We start from the raw sequence: 16,072 nt of genomic DNA on the forward strand, positions 1-16,072 counted from the left end.
CCTACATTGAAGGCAGATTCCTTACTGCCTGAGACACCAGGGAAGCCCCTACCTTACACGATCCTTCAGCCCAAACCCAGACACAGACCACACGGGGCCACACTCTGCCCATCTGGCGCACACACTCCTCACCCCACCAAATCTGCCCTTCTCCATCTGCCCCTGAGCCACTTCCTCTTCCCCCATCCCACTTCCTACATGCTCAGCTACCAACCTAGAAGTCATCCAACCTTGGTAATAACACCTCCTGACACAAAAACCCCTCACCCACTGGACCTTTCAGCTTTTCAGTCCGAACCCCAGGCCAGCGCCACTGTTTTATTCTGCTTCGACTTCCAGCATATTAACATTACAGAGAAAGTCCTGACAACAGGCTGACTACGTCCACTGTAAACCCGCCTCACCAGCCCGGCCGGCCACGTGTGCACACCCCTCTTGGCCACGTGTATACACTCTCTTGACCATGTGTGCATACCCTCCTGGCCACATGTGCACACCCTCCTGGCCACATGTGCATACACTCTTGGCCACGTGTGCACATCACACCCATGTGTGCACCTCACACCCACATGTGCACACCCCCTTGGCCACACCAGGCAGCCCCAGCCCCGACTCCACAGTCTCTCTTCCTGAGACTCACAGCCCTCTGCTCCGCTCAGAGCCCTCCCCACCCTCAAGGGCCGTGCTCTCCTCTGGCACACTTGACTCCTCCCTATCCACAGCCTCGGAAGCCCTGTTCACACACTTTCCTCCTGTCTCTCACACTCACCAACCCCTTCTCCTGAGGTAACTGTCAGAGGTGAGGGCTTGGTCTCTCCCCAATAAAACAAGATTCTAAAAAAAAAAAAAATGAACTGCCAACACTGAAAAATCAGGACTTTTCACTTAAAAAGATCAGGATTCCTGGCTCCTGTGGGAAAACAGAACCCTCTGCCCCGAAGGAGGGGCACACCCAAAGAGCAAAGTCCTTAGAGCTGATGACTGGCCGGCTGGCCGCCCTGGTCCGCGAGGCAGCCGCCGCCTCCTTCCTTGCCCCGCCGGCCCCGTGCGGGCCCCTGCTCGCACAGGCCACCCCGCTGCTTACACACCGGCTCTGCCACCCACCCCCCCATCGCGGCCCTGGAGGTCACCCCACCCAGCTGCCCCCATCGACCCCCCCTCTCCCCTTCTCGCTTCCTCGGGGAACTGGCTCCCCCTGCGGCCACCACTTCTCACGGTGTAACAGGATTTCTGCTGTCAGCTCTGCTGGAACCGCAGAGAGGCTCTCCAGGTCCTCCCGCCCAAGAGCACCGGGACCTGAGCGCTGGACAGTCGCTCTCACAAGGCCGCCCCCACGGCTCTCCTGACTTTGTTCGGTGTCGCCTCCCGACCTCCGGTGACCGGGCACCTGGAAACGCCTCTGAGTGCCATACTGACCCCACAGTGAGCACACTCTCCCTAAAACACTGCCACCGGCCAGCCCTAGAGTTTCTCTCAGGGAAAAACTCAATCCAAACCTAACCACAGTCCTGCACCTCCAAAGGTTTGCAGGCGAATTTTCTTATTCAGCATTACCGCTCACTCCTCAGCTGTGAAGTACCGGTGCTTAAGAGACCAGTAAGGGAAGGTCCCTACCTCTGCGGAGGAAGTCACAGTCTAGAGGGAACACAGATGGATAAACTGAACGTCAACATGATACATAACGCGACAGAGAAAAAAGCAGCATGAAGGGGAAGGCCAGGGAGGGCCCGGGCCGCCTGCTGGGAGAAACACTAGCGCGTCCTCGGCCTCGCACACACCCACCGCCACCACTGCAGCCCAGGCCTCCTGCAAGTCTCCTCACTGGTCTCCACGCCGCTCTTCCACCCATCCTGCCTCCTGCTCAAAACCACGCTCCCCACTGCAGTGGCGTGATCTGCCTAATATCTGAAACAGAGTTCTCTCCTGCTAAAAGCCTTCCCACAGCACTGGGATTAACGTCCCTCGTCCCATCACCCCACACTGATTTCTCTCCCTGCATCTCACCTCTCTTTCTGCTGCGCCAGTGGCCCTTCAGCTACACTGATCTTTCAGTTCCTTAGGTGAGTTCTTTTCTGCTGCCTGACTTCTGCACACACCATTCTTGTTACCTGGAATCCTCTGGCCCCCACTCTCTGTACTAAAATCTTTTCTGACATCTGGATCTCAACTGGAACATCATTTCCCCATTATTTAGTTTCGAAAACTCCCATAATTCACTTAATTATCTTTATTTTTCTCTACCCCATTAGACTTTTTGATTAACAAGCACAGAGACCATGTTTTTTGTTCACTGTGTATTTCCAGTAACTGGCACTTAGCAGACACTCAATAAATATTTGCTCAGTGATGATGTAAAAGGCCCTTTCCTTCTCTGAAGTCCCAAATGTAAGCATCCCCTTGGGTTCGTTTCTCAGCCCTCTCTCCCACTCCCTGTTTTCATCATCTCCATGCTTCTCACGCTCATCTGTACCTCCAGAACTGACCTCTCCTGCCAAGATCAAGCGCCACAATTACGATGACTGCAGGACGGTTTTAGGAGTCCCTCTCTGGTACCTGCAGCTGAATATGTCCCAAGTCACACTCACCAACTATCCTCAGACAAACTTTCCCGTCTTTTTGCATTTCTGTTAATGATGATATTCTTCTAGAGCTCCAGTGACTAACTTCTCTCTTTCCTTCACTCACTGACAAGAAAAACTGATTACACCTCTGAAAATTCACCTATATGTTCCCGTACATATGGTCAACTAGACAGGTGCACTAGCCTCAGGTCCTACCTCTAGTCTCAAGATAAAAGTCACCCAACTACACACATATCAAAGTTGAATTCGGATGTCAGCCAACAGTCCCATCAAAATCAATGGCTCTCTACTGTCTTCCAAATAAGTGATCTTCTTCTGCTTGGCATTCGAAGCCTCTCGATCTTGCCTGCACTATCCTAACCAGGCGGTCTGCTGAGAGTTTAGTGGTTAAGACCATAAACCCTGGAGCCAGACTGCCATGTAAAGGCACAGAAAGAGGGATGAGTGCAGACCCCAGCTTCCCCAGCTCCCCTGGGCTGTGGTCCCGTCGCCCTTCATCTGCACAATGGGATAACGGTGAAAGTGTTAACCTCCAGGAACTGTTAATAGATGAATTACAATGAAAGCTAAGGAACAGGCAAAACAACAGATTAAATGAATTCGTATACATGGAACACTTAGAACAGCGCCTGGCACTGATCAGTGCCCTAAGCATTGTGTCCTGTGTGTGTTTTGGAGCACCGTCTCCAGCTGTCAACAGCCTACATCCCAGTCTATCTCGATCAACCTGCTGTTCCCCGACACTCCCCAAGCTTCCCCTCGTAAGGTGAGAGCCCGCAACAGCAGCTCATCAACACTGGCTGGTAAGCCGCCAGCACTGCACCCCTTCCTCCAGCTCAGAGCACTTCCAGTCTAAAGCTCCTACCAAGCCCCTTTCTCTCCGGGGCGTCCTTACAGCTCAAGCACTGAAATGCGCCAGAGGCTGCTTGTCGTTGGGCTCCAGCTCTGCGCAAAGACGCCCTGTCTACCATTAACCGTCTTCGTTCCTCTCCTTTCTCACCCCTCTCCCAAGTTTCCCATCAGAGACCATCTTGCAACCCTGCTCCATGCTGAGTGGCAAAACTGTTTTTGTTCTCTTATGCCCCTGATTCTGGGTAAAAGTTGAAATTCTCATGCCTGCTCTCCCTGCAACAGTCCTATTTCGTTAGGATGTGTTCTCTTTGCATGGAAATGTTTATAATAATTTAAACTAATTCTGCAGCCTGACTATGAACAGAATACGGAGTTCTCTCTGAAGCGGTCAGACCTCACTTAACCCTCTACAACGCCTGCCATGCACAGGGACTTGTAAATACTAGTAAAATGTTTATTGATAACTCACTAATCCCAAGAGACGGAAAAATGAGATTACTAGAAATTTTCACTCGCTCTTTAACCTGAAGAGAAACAATAAATCATAAACTGCAATGTACAATTTCCAAAGACCAATCCAATAACTTAGCATGTGGCTTTACCAACAAATGCAAATTCTACTTCTTTTTATAACTGATACTTTAAAAAAACTTTTTTTTTTAAACAAAAAGGAAGTCATAACTACCGAGGACACAAAAATCCAGCAAAAACCATGACATCTAAACCTAAGGAACTGTTTTCAATTCACTTCAAGGCTCCCCAGAAGGCTTCATCTAGTGTCCCTCAGTGTCTGCCCCATAGTGAAGGCTGTCAACCAGACTACATACCAGAAACCTATGCTTAGACATCTTTACAGAACCCAAAACAATCATACATTCTCTATGTAACATTGGAAGTTATAGTGACTGTAAAGGATTCTTATAAACATGCATAAGAATTTATTCTATAACTTATGACATTTTATAAGAACCCTAAAAGTTAAAGGGGAAATAAGACATATAAAATCAGAGATGCACTCTGAACTCTCATTGCTAATGCTACATCTGCCCTGAAACATTCCTCCTCCTTAAGGATTAAAAGGGTTTCACATTGAAGACGTCCCTACAGAAATACAAGGAAAATGGCAGAGGAGAGCCTGAACTGAATGACTGATTACTGACTTCTAATTTCAAAAAGAATCAAGTAGTTACACACTAGGCAATGAAAGTCAGTGTGGTCCTTAGACAGCAAACTGCTTGTACATACTCCACGAGCAGTGAGTGCAGAGACTGAGAGTAAAGACTCAGAAACACTGACAGCAACGTTACAGAATTTTACATCCACTGAATCTAAAACTACAAAATTGGAAGTTATATAGTGTACGTTTTTTATTTCATTTTTCTTGTAATTCATTTTTTACATATGTTAGAAAAGAACTGGCCCAGAACAAAGGAAAAATGTTAAAAAAAAAAAAACTGGTCGTCAGGGACATTTGCTTCCGGGAAGAAACAAACATAATAAAACTCATAAATGAGGAGAGAAGGCAAAACCTCAGTCCCTGAAGAACAACACAATGGTGACTACCCTGGGTCTTACCTTTGCCTCATATATCCCGGACTTGGAGCTGAAGGAGCTGGCCAACTGGAAATGCTAACAGGCACAGACCAAAAAAAAAAACAAACCCAACAAAAGCCTGCTCTCTCTAGCCAAAGGACCAGAAACGGGACATCCTGGCAAGACAGAAAACTCTAGGGGGAAAAAGAAAATCACTCTACTCCAGACAAACATCATAGAAAAAACTGTGGCCCACCCAGGCCAACAAAGGTAAGGTACAACAAGCTCAGACTTCCATATACTCACCAAGCTGTAACGAGGCACCCCAAACCCCTCCACAATGGAGTGGTGCTGAGAAGGCCAAGTAGAGAGCCCAGGCTTTCATCTATGTCAGCTGGTAACAAGGCACCCTTCCACACCATGTTCCCTGAGAATCCTGGACCTCTAACCCCACCTGGCCATAACAGAACACTCTGCTTCTTAGGTCAAGGGGAGTCAGGTGGGGAGCCTGTACTTCTATTATCCCTAGCAGTAACAAGGCAGCACCCCATGGTACCCCCTACCCCTGATGGAGAGGTATCAAAAAAAAAAAAAAAAGAGCCAGCTAAAACAAAGGCTTAAATAAGATCTAGAATTTCATACCATATTGTGAAAATATCCAGGTTTTAATTTAAAAAAAAAAAAAAGAAAAGAAAAATCACTCGCAATACCAAAAGCCAGGAGGACCTCAAACTAAATGAAAAAGACATCAGCAGACACCAACACTAAAATGACAGAGACAGCAGGATTATCTAAGAATGATTATAATGCAGCTATGACAGAAATGCTTCAACAAGAAATTTCAAGCATGCTGGAAATTTAAAATAAATAAAACAAATAAATAACCTCAACAAAGAAAGAAGAGATACAAATAAGAACAAAATGGAAATTTTAGAGCTGAGAAATACTGAAATAAAAAGTTGATGAACTCAATAGCAGAATGGAAGGGACAAAACTGGAAGATACAGCAACAGATATTACTCAATCTGAACAGTAGAAAGAAACCAGAGAAGAAGTGCCAGCCTTAGGAACCTGTGGGACCATAAGAAAAGATCTAACATCTAAGTAAGTAAGAGTTGAGAAGAGAGAGAAGAGAGTGGGCTGAAAAAGCACTCAAATAATGGCTGGACTTCCCTGGTGGTCCAGTGGTTAAAACTCTGAGCTCCCAATGCAGGGGGCCTGGTTTCAATCCCTGGTCAGGGAACTAGATCCCACAGGCCACAACTTAAAAAAAAAAAAGATCCTGCATGCTGCAATCAAGATTTAAGATCCCAAGAGCTGCAACTAAGACCTGGTAAAGCCAAATAAGCAAATAAATATTTTTTAAAAAAGAAAAGAAATAATAGCAAAAACTTACCGAATTTGGCAAAAGACATAAACCTACAGGTTCAGGGAGTTGAGTGAATGCAAACAGGATAAACCCAAAGGAATCCAAACCAATATTTACTGCAATTAAAATGAAAACTAGAAGTAAAGAAAAAGTCCTGAGGATGGTGAGAGATAAATGATAACTTAAATACAGAGGAAAAACCTGCAAACAGCAGGTTTCTCATTAGGAACCATGGAGGCCATGCAGCTTCCCTGGTGGTCCAGTGGTTAAGACTCCATGCTTCCAGTGCAGGGGACATGGGTTCGATCCCTGGTCAGGGAGCTAGGATCCCGTGCTGCATGGTACAGCCAAACAAAACAAAAACAAGAAAACGGTAGAATAAAAAAGGCTATAATTTAGAAGAAGAAAAGGAAAGAAGAAACCATAGAAGCCAGAGGTAAATGGTACAATAGCTTTTAAGTGCTGAAAGAAAAGACCAACACGGAATCCTGGGCTTCCCTGGTGGCTCAGTGGTAAAGAATCCACCTGCCAACACAGGAGTCACAGGTTCCATCCTGATCTGGGAAGATCCCACATGCTGTGCAGCAACTAAAGCCCGTGTGCCACAACTACTGAGCCTGTGCTCTAGAGCGAAAAACTGCTGAGCCCATGTGCCACAACCACTGAAGCCCGCATGCCCTAGAGGCCATGCTCCGCAACAGAGAGGAGCCACCACAATGAGAAGCCCGTGCACCCCAACTACAGAGTAGTCCCGATCTCTGCAACTAGAGAGAAGCCCACACAGCAACAAAGACCCAGCACAGCCAAAAATAAATAAATAAAAATTAAAAAAAAACCACAACACATAGTCCTATACCCAAAGAAAATATCCTTCAGGAATGAAGAGCAAAATCAAGTCATCCTCAAACGAAGAAAAACTAAGAAAGTCTGTCACCAGCAGACATACCCTTAAGAAAGGCTAAAGAAGTGCTCAAAAAAGAAATAAATAATAAGGGAAGGAATCTTGAGACATCAGGAAAAAACACAATATGCAAAAATATAAAAAAACAGGCTTCCCTTCTTCCCTTGAGTTTACTCATTTATGTTTGTAAAAGCAAAAACTATAACAGTGTGTAGGGTGCTTATAAATGTTTTTAGAAGAAATATATACAATCATATTAAAATGAGGGAGGATAAAGGGAGGTACAGGGAAGTATGAGTTCCGTGCTACATTTGAACAGGTACAATGATGACACCAGTAGACAATGATTAGCTACATATATATAATACTTAGAAAAATATGTAATACTTAGAAAAAATACACCAGTAAAAACATTTTTAATTAAAAAAATGTACAAAGAAATACACTCAAAAAAACAGTATGTGTGTGTGTGCACGTGCTCAGCTGTGTCCGACTCTTTGTGACTCCATGAACTGTAGCCTACCAGGCTCCTCTGTCTACGGGATTTCCTAGGCAAGAATACTGGAATGGGTTGCCATTTCCTTCTCCACAAAAACAGTATAGACAAATTAAAATGGAATTCTAAAAAGGAAAAAAAAAACAATAAGTTCAAGTAATCCACAGGAAGCTGGGGGCAGAGCAAAATCAAAAAAATGGAGAGAATAAACAGAAAGTTAAAATGTCAGACTTAAGTTCTAACATCAAGAATTACATTCAATATAAACGGTCTAAATACCTCAATGAAAAAGACAAAGATTGCTAACATCAGTTAAAGAAAAACAACCCTACTATACGCTGTCTACAGGACACAATTCAAACAAAACAGTTTAGGCAGGTTGAAAGTAAACGAATGGAAAAGGATATATCATCCAAACAATAAAAGGAAAGCAATCAAAGAAGGAAAAAAGAAAAGTAGTGGCTATATTAATATCAAAGTAGAATTTGGAGCAAAGAGAATTACTAGAGACAGAGAAGGACATCATGCAGTGACAGAAAGGGTAAAGCCACCAAGAAAACACAGCCACCCTAAATGTGTGTGCACCAGAGAACTGCAGAATATGTAAAGCTAAAAACGGATGTAACCGAAAAGGAGAAACAGACAAGGGACTTCCCTGGCAGTCCGACAGTTAAGACTTTACCTTCCAATGCAGAGGGTGCAGGTTCAATCCTTGTTAAGAGAGCAAAGATCCCACATCCCTAGGAGCCAAAAGACCAAAACATAAAACAGAAGCAACATTGCAACAAATTCAATACACACTTTAAAAATGGTCAACATTAAAAATTAAAAAAGAAACAGACAAATCCAAAAATATAGTTGGAGACTTCAGTACCCCTCTCTCAAGAGTTGACAGAACACTTAAGCAGGAAGGTACAGAAGAACTCAACACCATTAACCAACAGGATCTAATGAACACTTATAAAACACTCCAACAGCAGAAAAAACATTCTAGTCAAGTGTCCACAGAACATATACCAAGATGGAGCATACTTTGAGTCATAAAACAAACCAAAACAAAATTAAAAGAACTGAAACATACAGTTTGTTCTCCAACCACAAAAGGATCAAAGTAGAAGCCAAAACCAGAAAGATAATAGTAAGATCTCCAAACACCTGGAAGCTAAACAACACACTTCTAAATAATCCATGGGTCAAAGAAGTTTCAAGGGAAATAAATACATTCATTAAACTGAGAGAAAACAAAAAAACACAACATAACAAAATTCAAGAGACACAACTAAAACAGTGCTTAGAGGAAAATTTATAGTGCTAAAAGCCCCCAAGAACATAAATCCAAAAAGTCCTTTACAAATTATTAGTAACTAGAATTCAACAACATATAAAAGAGATAAAAAACTAAGTGGGATTTATCCCAGGAATGCAAGGCTGGCTCAATTAAAAACCAATCAAAATAATCCATCATATCAACAGGCTAAAGAAGAAAAATTACATGACCATAAAAATCAATGCACAAAAAGCACTTAACGAAATTCAACACCCATTCATGATAAAAACTCTCAGAAAGACAGGAATAAAAGGGAATTATCAAGGGTGAAACAGATCACCAGCCCAGGTTGGATGCATGAGACAAGTGCTCGGGGCTGGTGCACTGGGAAGACCCAGAGGGATCGGGTGGAGAGGGAGGTGGGAGGGGGGATCGGGATGGGGAATACATGTAAATCCATGGCTGATTCATGTTAATGTATGGCAAAAACCACTACAATATTGTAATTAGCCTCCAACTAATAAAAACAAATGAAAAATAAATAAATAAAATAAATAAAAAATAAAATTTTAAAAAAAGGGAACTTCCTCAACGTGATGAAGAGCATCTACAAAAACCCTACAGTTAACACTAACCAGTATGTAGCATAAATGCCCAACAATCAGCTTTTTTGGTTATACAATATAAATGCCTAGCATTAAGCTTCTGATGGCATCTGAAGACATCCATCTTGAATAAACACACTGCCAGATATACAATATAAAGAGCCAGGCCACCTCACACATAAAATTTGGTTTTTTCAAGAGAGCTCTGTAGATTAGTAACTGACCATTTGACAGTTTACTTTTCCCTTCCTGTGTCCTAACTCTTGCTCTTACATTTTACATTCACCAACAGAGAACCCACAACCCCAGGAACCTCACCATCAGCCACAGTGAAAGCAGAAGCCCAATCAGCACTCTCTACCCACAATCGCACTGTGAGGCCTCAGGCGTGCCAGGCACCCTCCTCCAGGTCCTGTAAGTAACAAACCTTTCCTTTTCCAAGTTCCCTGATGGCTATCACTGAGGCATCTCTTACAATCATGGTAAGAACCACCAGGGCCAGTCCAGACACAACACTGGCTCCAAAAGGGGAGAAGTCTGGGTGGGGGCTCACCGGAGGCCCAGGTGAATGCCCTCGGTCATTTCCAGCCAATGGCGTCACTACGAACTGCCTGAGATTGACCCAAAACGTAGTGAAAGACTGAATGCTTTTTCCCTAAGATCTGGGACAAGGCAAAGACGTCTTCTCTTACTATTCTTCTTAAACACAGTACTGGAAGTTCTAGCCAGTATCAATAAGAGAAGGAAATAAACAGCATACAGATGGAAAATGAAGAAATAAAACTGTCCCTATGTAGACATGACAAGGTTGTCTATTTAGAAAATCTCAAGGAATCTACCAAAAAACTCCTAAACTAATAAATGGGTTTGGCAAGGCTGCAGCATACAAGATCAACATAAGAAAGTTTTAATAATACTTCTCTATACTAGCAATGAACACATGGATCCCCCAAAATTTTAAACAGCAGTTGCTCAAAACAAATACTTATATATAAGTCTAACAAAAACCCAACAAAATTTAACAAAACATAGACTTGTAAGACAAAACTACACAATGCTGATTAAAGAAATCAAAGATCTAAATAAATGGAGAGACATACCACATTCATAGATTAGAAGAGACAACATGGTAAGACATCAGTTTTCCCCCAAATGATATACAGGTCTAATTCCTATCAAAATTCCAATAAGATTTTTTTGTAAATATAAACAAGATTATTCTACAATTCATATGGATAGGCAAAGGAATGAAAAGCTAATACAATTTTGAAAAAGAAGACTGAAGTGGGAGGAATCATTCTACACCTACTTAAGACTTATTATATCCCATAGTAACCAAGACTATAATACTAGAGGAGGGATAAACACACAGATCAATAGAACAGAATAAAGAACCTAGAAACAGACTCATACACATATACTCAACTGATTTTTTTTACAGTGAAAAAAAACAATTCCATGGTGGAAAATGTTGTCTTTTCAACCAACATTGCTACAATAGCCCAAACTGGAAATAACAAGAGGCCCTTCAACAGGAAAATGGTTATAAGAACCATAAAAGCAGATCCACATTATGAAGTAGTACTCAGCAATAAAAAAGAAGCAACTACTGATATACACAGCCCCTCTCTCAGTCTCCAGAGAATTATGCTGGGAGGAAAAGGGGAGAGGCGAATTCCAAAAGGTACTTACTATATGATTCCATGTATAAAACATTTTTGAAATGACAAAATTATAGAAATGGGGAACAGATTAGTGATTGCCAGGACTTAAGAAGTAGATAGAGCTGGGAGCGAAGAGGGAATGGTTATAAAAGAACCACATGCAGAAACCATGCGGTGTGGAAATGTTCTCTATCTTGACTGCTTCAGTGACACTGTCCTAGTGGCTGATACTGCACTACAGCGTTACATGATACCACTGGGAGCAACTGGGTAAAGGGTACATGGGATCTTTCCAGATTATTTCTTGTAAATGCATGTGGATCTGCAACTATGCCCCATAAAAACAAGTTTAATTTAAAAAAGCCCAAAACTGGACCTTCACTCACTGCTCTAACATTCATTACCCAAATGTCAACACTTCAGAGTAGGTCTACCTTTGTAACAACCCCTTATCAACCTTGGCTTTGTGGTCGACTGGGGATGCATAGTTATATATGTAAAACACTATGCCTACCCTCAAGCACCATACACTCAAGCAGCAAGACAAACACAGGCATAGATCAACAGTGAAAGACTTCATAAAGGAGATGGGATTTGAGCAAATTCTTGAACAAGAGACAGCACTTCCACAAGTGGAAGTGGACAGGGGGACACCCTAGGAAGAAGAAATCACATATAAAGATGCGGAGCTAAAAATAAGCACAGTACCTATGGAGAAAGGGACACGTGTGCGTTGTGAAATAACAACAAAGATGGAATAAGCAGTGTGGGGTAACAATGAAAGGCCCCCAAAAGCCAGAGCGAGGGATGCAAATGTCACTTACTGAAAGAAGACTTCTTCACCAACCGAGCCAACCAAAAGCGGCAGCTCCACCCACCCCCCTCCTGTCTCTCCAGCACCCTTCACCTTTTCTTTCTAGCACCCAGCACAAACTGTAATTATCATGTATTTATCTGCACGACAATCTAATGCTGTCTCACTCGTCATCTTGAGTACCTAGCAGCACTGGATCTGATGATACACAGTAACTGCCCAGTACACGTGAACTGAGTCAGTGAACAGACAGTAGGTGCTCACTCCCAGTCCTCTTCTACGCAGCTGCCTGTCTTCCTTCCTCCATTGTCTGTTACTCCATGCAGCTTGGTCCCTCTCTGACCAGCTACCTCTTTCAGCTCATCCCTCCTTTTTCCTTACTCCACCTCAGCCCAGTTCTCAACCCATCATAAAAATAAAAACAGTATATTTTAAAACAGGGGTTCATATGCAATGCTGTAAACACTCTTTTGAATCTCAACCAATTAAGAACCTATCCCGAGTCTGCTACTGAAAACCGAGTACTACAGTTACAAGTTGTTACAGAAGCAGAACAGATTCATATATTACACAAACACACCAGTAGGAGCTGTTCCTGTCATGGCCTTACTTTCCTGAATATGAGAGGGTTTGCCCAGAATTGATGATCCTATCTGGTCCATGGAAAGCTGTCCACTGAAGACAGCCAGGACCGTACTCCTCCAAGCTACCAAGGTTACACAAAACAAGAAAAACTGAGAAACGGCCACAGACCAAAGACTGAGCAGACATGACTTTAAATGCAATGTGGTGCCGTGGACTGGAGCCTGGAACAGAAAGAGGGCATTAATGGAAAAACTGGAGAAATCCAAATACAGTCTGGAATTTAGTTTAAAAACAAAAGATACATATATATATATATACATACACATATATATATATATATACACACACGCACATGTGCGTATATACATGGTATTAACATACAATGAAGATTCAGATTTATAAATACTATTTTATATTATTAAAAAGAGAAAGAGATGGGGCATGCAAGTGAATCAGGAAATGAAACTTAGGTCAGGGTAGCTAGGGGCTTAGAGCTGAAAAGCTACATGTAGATCCACCTTCATTTTGCTTCTGGTGCTATGCCCTTACCTGATGCCCTGAAAATTACTTGGCCTGAAACTGCTTGGAATTAACTAGTTTTGACTTCTGAATAGGCTCATTAATATATGCAACAAGCATTTATTGAGTGCCTACTGTTTACCAGGCACTGTAAAGCCTTTGGGAATATACGCCTGGAAAAGACACAGAAACGGAAGACACCCTCTCTGCTCTCATAAAAGCTGACTCTCTGCTGCAGAAGCCAGGCATTTAACAAGTATCTATGTAAATGATGAGTGTTCCCAAGCCTTTCAAAGTTGGCTTAAGGGTCCTACCAAACAATCCATCAGGACAATTGCTAAACCCAGTTATCACTGGTGTTCTGAATAAGGCCTTCAGTGTGAAATTAAATCACTTGAGATCTGATATCTGTATCACCTGTGACCTGCTAAATCACTTTAACAGAAACTCATTCAGCTGACGTGGTTTGTGACCCGAGAGTCGGCATTTCTTCCAAACTCTTAGATGACAGAGATGCTGCTGGATCACAAACCATACCGAATTAGCAAAGCAGTGAAGGTACCACGGAAAACATCCCTCAAACTATCAAGTAAAATGCAAGCTCCATAAAGCCAAGGACATTTTGCCTCTTATTCACCACAGTATACCCAAGACTTAAAACTGTGCCTTATACACGATAGCACTCAATAAATATTTACTGAATACACAAATGGATAAATGGTCTTAGACAAGTTCAACAGTAGCCACTAGTCACACGTGGCTACTGAACACTTGTAACGTGGCTAGTGATTTTTCAAAACTTCAATTTTTATTAATTTAAATAGCCACATGTGGTTAGTGGCTACCATTAAGAGCCAATCTAGGTCTAGACACAGATGTGATGTTGTGAATTCCAGCTTTCCTGCTTTAGCTTGTGACCTGGAAAGTTACAATCTCTCAGGGGCTCAACTTCTTCATTTGTGAAAGGAGGACAAAATACACCCCCACCCCACCTCTAGCCTCTCAGGGTTCTTGACAAGAATTGTTACAGGTCATTGTATTAAGCATAAAGTATCGTCTCTGCCCTCCAGAAATACTTCACAATCACCAAGACTACCCTGACCATTGCCCACACTTGCCAGAAAATGCCAAGACCGCTTGGTTAGCTGAGTGGCTCTGTGAATGAGGCCAAGGTCATAAGTTCGGAGGAGGGGGGACCTTCACGTAGCAAGGTTGACCAGGTAAGAGAGGCAATGACATTGCAAATCATCACAATTCCTGGCAAATCTTTAAACGGGCATTGTATTGATTATGGATGAGTAAATGACATTTCATTCATTCATTCTTCCAGGAAGTGCTGCCACATTACCTAAAGCCCGCTACTTCCCATCCACAGATATTTGCTAATTCAGGGCCGGGTCCTCTTCGCGGATAGAGGGCCGGGAAGCCCCCACCTCCGGCCACCCGCGTGTCCTCCCCGCCTCCGTCGCGCCGGCCCGGCGAGGGTCAGCCTGGCACCGCGGCTCCAAGTACCACACCGCCGGACCGAACCAGGAGCCATATTTAGCTGTATTTTTTGGTCAATAAAACAAACTTCCGTCTTCTAAAGAAAAACGGTCCCAACTCAATGTCAAACTAGGACGGAAACTCGCTGCTCGCCGCAGCTGCCAACCAGAGACGCCGCGTGTCCAGCAGCCCCCGAGTGCCCGACCCGGACCCCGCGCCTCGCGCGCCCTCGCCCCGGCCACGGCCGCGCCGGCCACAAAGGGACGGGAGACGCGGACGCGGCCGGGCCTCTCCGCCTCCGCCGCCGCCCGCCCCGCGCCAGCGGCCGCGGCTCCGGGACGGCCCGGGCGCGGGCGGACACTCACCTCGCTCCGCGCGCGGCGGCGGCGGCGGCAGCGGGGGCTCCTCGGGGCCGGCCCCGGCGGTCGCGGCGCGGTCCCGCGGGCCGCAGCGCGGGCGCTACTCTCGGGCCGCCGTCCGCCGCGCCGCCTTCTCGGCCACTGCCGGCGGCTCCCCCGGCGGGCGGGCGGGCCCGGCGCGGGCCCCGCCTCCGCCGCGCCCGCCCCCGCCTCCGCGCCGGGCCTCGCGGGCTCGGCGCGCTACTCCGGGCCGCCCCGCATGCCGCCGCCGCTGCCGCTCGCTCGGGGCCGCCTCAGAGCGGCGGGCCGGGGCCGCAGGGCCACCCGCGCAGGCCGCTTGGGCGCGGTCCTCCCCGCGCGCGCGGCGTGCTCGCGGCGGCGGCGGCCGGTGCGGCTGCGCGGGGGAGGCGGGGGCGCCGCGCGCTCACCCGGATGCGCCGCCCCCGCCCCTGCGGCGAGCCCACCTCGGGGCCGCCGCGCTTCCCTCGGGGCCCTGGAGGTTCCGGCTCCTCGGCGCCTCTGCCCCCTGCCGGCCCGACGCGCGGGGAGGCGCGGAACCCGAGCCCTGGAGCGAGGGGTCCCCGGGCGAGAGGCTGGGGCTGCGACGGGCTCGGCCGTGCCGTCCGGGCTGGTGGTCTCCACTTGAACCTGGGCACGGACAAAGGGGCCGCCGCCGCCGCCCCAAGTGAAGCACAACTTGGGCCGTTTCACGTCGAGCAGATCGCGGGGTGGGAGCAAAGGACGGTGCCCTTACCGCGCCGACGAGATCCTCTCATCGAGCCCAGGGCTGCTCCTCACCCGCGAGCGGCGGCGGAGGACTTGGAGCGGGAGGACGGTCAGCGGCCCCTCGGTCCGGCCGTGCTGAGCTCTGAGGCCGGCGCCGGGGATGCAGGAGGTTCTGGACCTAGGGTGGGCGGTGAGAGGGGAGGCCCCCAACCGGCACAGCCGGAAGAGGCAGCCAGGCCTTGGGGGGTACTGAACAGCCGCGGCCCCCCGCAACGCGGGTAACTGGGGCAGTGTCCCCCGCGTGGTGCTGAGAGG

General features: G+C 46.1%; 1 protein-coding gene across 3 annotated transcripts in view; it reads right to left on the minus strand.

Annotated features, from left to right (window-relative positions):
• Window positions 1-15,804, minus strand: part of GALNT1 (polypeptide N-acetylgalactosaminyltransferase 1) — a 118,792-nt gene extending 102,988 nt beyond the window's left edge. The window contains exon 1 of one of the 3 annotated variants that reach the window (XM_043444351.1): window positions 15,786-15,804. The gene's annotated coding sequence lies outside the window, so the exon portion shown is untranslated. Of the gene's footprint in view, window positions 1-15,037; window positions 15,057-15,785 lie in introns of those variants that run through there. The other 2 variants (XM_043444352.1, XM_043444350.1) reach the window with 2 other exon arrangements.
• Between the last annotated feature and the right edge of the window lie 268 nt (window positions 15,805-16,072).

This window comes from Cervus canadensis, chromosome 23 (genome assembly GCF_019320065.1).
Source record: "Cervus canadensis isolate Bull #8, Minnesota chromosome 23, ASM1932006v1, whole genome shotgun sequence".
NCBI classification, from domain to species: Eukaryota; Metazoa; Chordata; class Mammalia; order Artiodactyla; family Cervidae; genus Cervus; species Cervus canadensis.